This window comes from Ipomoea triloba, chromosome 6 (assembly GCF_003576645.1).
Source record: "Ipomoea triloba cultivar NCNSP0323 chromosome 6, ASM357664v1".
NCBI classification, from domain to species: Eukaryota; Viridiplantae; Streptophyta; class Magnoliopsida; order Solanales; family Convolvulaceae; genus Ipomoea; species Ipomoea triloba.
Window position 1 is genome coordinate 5,950,843 of NC_044921.1, and position 7,252 is coordinate 5,958,094.

Genomic DNA, 7,252 nt, shown 5'->3' on the forward strand with positions numbered 1-7,252 from the left:
AAAAAAAAAAAAAAAAAAAAAAAAAACTTCCGCATTCATGTAAGATGTCTAGAGGTGCCTATAATTCAGCGAGTGGATTATTCACGGTGTTTGAGGGTGGAAACCCTGGGTACACCCAAAATATATATATATATATATCAATCAATCCAAAAATAGCAATCAACAGATGCCAATTGTTGTCCATCTTCTCTCTGAGAAGGAGAATGTAAGCCGTAAGCATAGTGAAACAAGTAGAACCAAGAGATAAGTGTCAATATTCTCCCTCTGGCAGGGTTCCATTCGGATTAAAATTGCACTACTTTAACATGTTTTTTATAGGATGTAGCTAAACAGCCAAGTGCGGAACTAAAACTGCAAGATTCAATTTTCAAAAAAAAAAAAAAACTGCAAGATTCAATATTCTAAAACAGCACTGGCAACTATGCACATAAATTAGTAATCTGAAAACCAATTTTTTTAGAAACAAGTTTTTGTTAAGTACCTTGAAACCAGTTAAATCGGGAACCACATAATTAGGAAGCTTTTCTGGAACCACGACATAACCACCTGCATCACCACCACCCAATGGAGTTCACTATCAACAGAATTGCTGAGTTATAATAACCCAAATAACATAATTTAATCTTCCTCAAGGAATGCACATTATCAACTTCGGAACCTTAAAATTGGGATTTCGTATTCATATAGGTCCAAAACTTTTGGGAACAAAGGAGATAAAAAAAAATCGAATATTCTAGTTCAATCTGAGCTCAAGACGATCATCAAGAAAGGATTTTTAACAGACAAAAATGAAGTAAAGATAAAATTGAAAACCTTTGCGAGTGTGGAAGCCCGTGGGTATGCAATTCTTGCCCTTGTAGAAACCCCTCGGACCACGTTTGGAAGTGAGAATTTCGAGAGAAGATGCCCTCGGACCACGTTTGGAAGTGAGAATTTCGAGAGAAGATGTTCGCTTTCTTCTGAATGATGACCTTGCAAGTCCAAGCAATAGCCCCAGCGCCATTTTCTTCTACTTGTTACCCCCAAGCAATAGCCCCAGCGCCATTTTCTTCTACTTGTTACCCAAAGAACCAGCGTAGGAATCTGAAAAACCAACGATAATTTTCTAATTGAAGAAAAGGGTTTAACGATTAGGTATTAGAGGTTTTGGGCTCTTTTCGGGTCTGGACTATAGTAGAACACTAGAACTATCAAGGTGGGCAGGTAGGACGGGCCTGGATTTGGGCTGACTGCCCCCACCCCGTCATAGCCCAATGGTTACGGTCCGGCAAATTATGCTATGGACTCGGGTCCACCTTGCAAGGTAGACCCGGGTCTATGTTCACAAATTTAGAACTCCATATCTACAAATTTAAAACTCTATGTTCACAATTTTAAAACTCAAATATACAAAATTAAATTACTCAATATTCACAACTTTTGAACTCTATATTCACAATTTTGTTATATATATTTAAAAATTGTGTTATACTATTGAACATAGAGTTTTGATACTGTTGAACATAGAGTTATGAAATTGTGAACATAGTTATAAAATTGTGAACGTAGAGTTATGAAATTGCGAACATAGAACTATGAAATTGTGAGCATGAAATTATGAAAATGTGAACATAAAGTTATAAAACTATGAACATAGAATTATAAAATTGTGAACATGTAGCTATAAAATTATGAACATAGAGTTATGAAGTTGTGAACATAGATCCGGGTCCACCTTGTGGCATAACAACTGTTACGGTCCACATATCTATGTGGGGCAAATTATGCTATGGACTCGACTCCACCTTACAAGGTGGACCCGAGTCTATGTTCACAATTTTATATCTTAATATACAGAATTACATTACTCAATATTCACAATTTTTGAACTCTATATTCACAATTTTGTTATATAGATTCAAAAATTGTGTTATATTGTTGAACATAGAGTTTTGATACTGTTGAACATATAGTTATGAAATTTTGAACATAGAGTTATGAAATTGTGAACATGAAATTATGAAATTGTGATCATGAAATTATGAAATTGTGATTATGAAGTTATGAACATGGAGTAATGAAATTGTGAACATGGAGTTATGAAATTATGAACATGGAGTTATGAAATTGTGAACATGGACTCGGGTCTACCTTGCAAGGTGAACTTGGGTCCATGGCATAACAACTGGCTGTGTGGACCACGGTCTCAAAACGATATCGTTTTGTTTAATTTTATTTGAGCTAATGCTATATGGGGTCCTCTGAGTATAGTGGTTTTAGTCCTAAACTTTCAAATTACCACTTATGATCCTTCGACTCTCAAATTGTTACCATATGTTGTATAAGTTTACCACACACGGTCCTTCAATTTTCAAAATTTAACCATCCATGGTCCTCTTGTAAGGACCATGTGTGGTTAAAATTTGGTTCAAAATTTAACCATCCAAACGAAATTAATAATCTTGTAGTATTAGTGATTGTATTGATTTACAGAGTAATTCATTATGCTCCACAATCAACGAATCATGTAGCCCTAAATCTTTGGGTTGGATTGGATTATTATACATTTATATCATGGACATCCACCTGTAAACTAAATTAAATTCTTTTTTCCCTTTAATTTTTTCTCTTTTTATACAAATAAAATTAATATATAAAGATATATATCATTAAAAACCTCTAATTAAGATTTTTTTAAATGGCATCCATATTGATATTTTTATTTTAATGTTTTAAATTAATATACAATTATATTAAGTCACTATATTAGGTTGATTTTTAATATACTACTAGTTCATTTTCAAAATATTGTAAGTTCATTTTACAATACTAATGCAACTACATCATTATACATTTATACTAATAAATATTAAATAAGCTCCTTAAACAAACACACTGGGTTTATTTTCACAATACTACAAGTTCATTTTCAAAATACCATATGTTCATTTGTAGGGGTGAGCAAACAACTGTGGGTTAGAAAAACCTACCAACAAACAGAATCGAAAAACCAAAAAATTATNTTCTGAATGATGACCTTGCAAGTCCAAGCAATAGCCCCAGCGCCATTTTCTTCTACTTGTTACCCAAAGAACCAGCGTAGGAATCTGAAAAACCAACGATAATTTTCTAATTGAAGAAAAGGGTTTAACGATTAGGTATTAGAGGTTTTGGGCTCTTTTCGGGTCTGGACTATAGTAGAACACTAGAACTATCAAGGTGGGCAGGTAGGACGGGCCTGGATTTGGGCTGACTGCCCCCACCCCGTCATAGCCCAATGGTTACGGTCCGGCAAATTATGCTATGGACTCGGGTCCACCTTGCAAGGTAGACCCGGGTCTATGTTCACAAATTTAGAACTCCATATCTACAAATTTAAAACTCTATGTTCACAATTTTAAAACTCAAATATACAAAATTAAATTACTCAATATTCACAACTTTTGAACTCTATATTCACAATTTTGTTATATATATTTAAAAATTGTGTTATACTATTGAACATAGAGTTTTGATACTGTTGAACATAGAGTTATGAAATTGTGAACATAGTTATAAAATTGTGAACGTAGAGTTATGAAATTGCGAACATAGAACTATGAAATTGTGAGCATGAAATTATGAAAATGTGAACATAAAGTTATAAAACTATGAACATAGAATTATAAAATTGTGAACATGTAGCTATAAAATTATGAACATAGAGTTATGAAGTTGTGAACATAGATCCGGGTCCACCTTGTGGCATAACAACTGTTACGGTCCACATATCTATGTGGGGCAAATTATGCTATGGACTCGACTCCACCTTACAAGGTGGACCCGAGTCTATGTTCACAATTTTATATCTTAATATACAGAATTACATTACTCAATATTCACAATTTTTGAACTCTATATTCACAATTTTGTTATATAGATTCAAAAATTGTGTTATATTGTTGAACATAGAGTTTTGATACTGTTGAACATATAGTTATGAAATTTTGAACATAGAGTTATGAAATTGTGAACATGAAATTATGAAATTGTGATCATGAAATTATGAAATTGTGATTATGAAGTTATGAACATGGAGTAATGAAATTGTGAACATGGAGTTATGAAATTATGAACATGGAGTTATGAAATTGTGAACATGGACTCGGGTCTACCTTGCAAGGTGAACTTGGGTCCATGGCATAACAACTGGCTGTGTGGACCACGGTCTCAAAACGATATCGTTTTGTTTAATTTTATTTGAGCTAATGCTATATGGGGTCCTCTGAGTATAGTGGTTTTAGTCCTAAACTTTCAAATTACCACTTATGATCCTTCGACTCTCAAATTGTTACCATATGTTGTATAAGTTTACCACACACGGTCCTTCAATTTTCAAAATTTAACCATCCATGGTCCTCTTGTAAGGACCATGTGTGGTTAAAATTTGGTTCAAAATTTAACCATCCAAACGAAATTAATAATCTTGTAGTATTAGTGATTGTATTGATTTACAGAGTAATTCATTATGCTCCACAATCAACGAATCATGTAGCCCTAAATCTTTGGGTTGGATTGGATTATTATACATTTATATCATGGACATCCACCTGTAAACTAAATTAAATTCTTTTTTCCCTTTAATTTTTTCTCTTTTTATACAAATAAAATTAATATATAAAGATATATATCATTAAAAACCTCTAATTAAGATTTTTTTAAATGGCATCCATATTGATATTTTTATTTTAATGTTTTAAATTAATATACAATTATATTAAGTCACTATATTAGGTTGATTTTTAATATACTACTAGTTCATTTTCAAAATATTGTAAGTTCATTTTACAATACTAATGCAACTACATCATTATACATTTATACTAATAAATATTAAATAAGCTCCTTAAACAAACACACTGGGTTTATTTTCACAATACTACAAGTTCATTTTCAAAATACCATATGTTCATTTGTAGGGGTGAGCAAACAACTGTGGGTTAGAAAAACCTACCAACAAACAGAATCGAAAAACCAAAAAATTATACTGGTTAAACACTTAAACATACAATGATAAAAACGCAGTAACACACTGTTTGGAAATATACACACTTGAGACGCCAGAATTAATTTTCTCAAACACAGTAACTCCATTGGTTATTTCTCAAAAATTTATATAAAATATTAATGAACAATTAAAGAAAACTTAAAAAGTTCAAACACAATAACACATTGTCCAGACTCCAGAATTATTTTTCAAACACTAACAAAAGAGTCCGGTGAGCACGATCAGTAGCGGATCCAGAAATTAAGTTGAGTGGGGGCGAAGAAGCAAAAGTAAAATGAATTCAAAACTGTTCAAATACAAAATATCAAATAGGAATAAGATTGTTCAAATACAAAATACATTATAAATTACAATACAAGGTTTATGATGAACTACGGGATAGTATTGCTCTACGCTCTCTCATATTTTGAAACCGGTGTAGAATTGTTTCATTGGAAACGTGATCAAAAATACCTTTCTCAACATACGGCACTAAGCAATCATTTAATAAATCATCACTCATCCGGTTGCGTATAGGTGTACTTGACACTTCGGGACTACCTTGACTAGATAAATACTCAAAAGTTGATTTTCTTTTAGGGTGTGTTTGGAAACCCGGAAAATGATTTCCGGAAATCATTTTCCGGGTTTCCTTTGTTTGGGAATGCTTGGAAAATGTGGTCAACGGAAAACAATTTTCATTGACCAAGGAAAATGGTGCCAATTTTCCGGAAAACAACTTCCGGAATAATTTTCCGGAAGTCATTTTCCGGAAATGAGTTAACGCACAAAGCGAGCTGCAGTGAAACCATGGCTAGTGGCCGGAAATGGACCACTGGCCGGAATATTAATCTGGTTTCCGGCGGAAACCTGTAATGGTTTCCGCCGGAATATCCTCGTGACGTTTTTTTTTTTAAATTTGAATTATAATAACATTACTTTAATATTATAATATTTTTTATATTTTAAATAAAATAATTAAAATGTATAATTATACAATTCTACCTATTTTCCTATCCATTTTCCAAAAAATAACCAAACACACAAAAGACAGTCTTACAGAATACATCCAAACACGGAAAATGAAATCATTTTGCGGAAAATGACTCATTTTCCAGAAGTCATTTTCCCGCTTTTCAAACACACCCTTAAAGAATTTTTCTATAACTAATCAACAAATCACTAATTAGCTAATTAACTAATAATTAATAACAAATTAGAAATCAAACAAATAGAAGATTGGCGTTTAGGCAGTGAGCAGTCAAAGAAAAACAAAATACTAACAGAGGGTTGATAGATGGCGTTTAGGCAGTGAGCAGTCAACAGTGAGCAGTAAATAAGGCAAAAACTAATAATTAAAAAAAAACACACAAAATTGAGCAGTGATTACAGCAGAGCAGTCCAAGAGCAACAAAATTGGGAGTCAATTAGGCAGTGAGCAGTCAACAGCGAGCAGTCAATTAGGCAAAAACTAATAATAATAAAAAAAAAAAAAAACACAAAATTGGGAGTTGCGAGTTGGAACAATTAGGGCAAAAACAATCAGCAACTAGTATCAATTGAGTTATGGTGAGAAGTTGATAGTCATCACTGGAAGTTGATTGTAATTAGTATCGGAAGAAATGGAATTATCATAATAAGAATTGAAGAAGAGTAGAACAAACTTGGTGAATGTGGCTGGTGTCGAGAAGTCGAGGGCGGAGGGCCGAGGCAGAAATGCAGAAGCCGGAGGTGGACAGCCGGTGGCGTCGGCGCAGCGCCGTGGACCGCGGTGGACTGGCCGCTGGGACGCAGTGGGAGGCGGCGAACTGGCGATGCAGAGAAGCCGAGAGCCGGAGAAGGGATCAGGGATTAGGGCTATGCTATTTTGTGTTTTGTATTGGGCTATTTGTGTTTAGTATTGGGCTATTAAATTGACCCAATCTATCTATATCTCTATATATTAATTCTTCCCGATCTTTACGATAGTTATGTCATGGCCCGAGTCCACCTTGTAAGGTGGATCCATGTTCATATTTACAATTTTAAAATTTTATATTCACAATTTTAAAATTTTATACCCATAATTTTTAAATTCTATATTGACAATTACATACTAGTATAACAAAATTTTTGAATTTTTCAACCTACTGAAGCCCAACAAAGTCAACATTGCCCCCACTGAGGCTCGAACCCATGACCTCCCACTTGGAAGAATCACTTCATACCACTTGACCACAAAGCCTTTGGCAAATTTTTGAATCTATA

The 7,252-nt window shown here is 33.5% G+C and overlaps 1 long non-coding RNA gene across 1 annotated transcript; it reads right to left on the reverse strand.

The window, feature by feature from the left end:
• Nucleotides 1-3,002: 3,002 nt before the first annotated feature.
• Nucleotides 3,003-6,892, reverse strand: LOC116022169. The gene is made up of 2 exons (XR_004099143.1): nt 6,670-6,892; nt 3,003-3,086 (listed from the first exon to the last, which is right to left on the reverse strand). It is a non-coding gene; the product is annotated as an uncharacterized LOC116022169 (long non-coding RNA).
• Between the last annotated feature and the right edge of the window lie 360 nt (nt 6,893-7,252).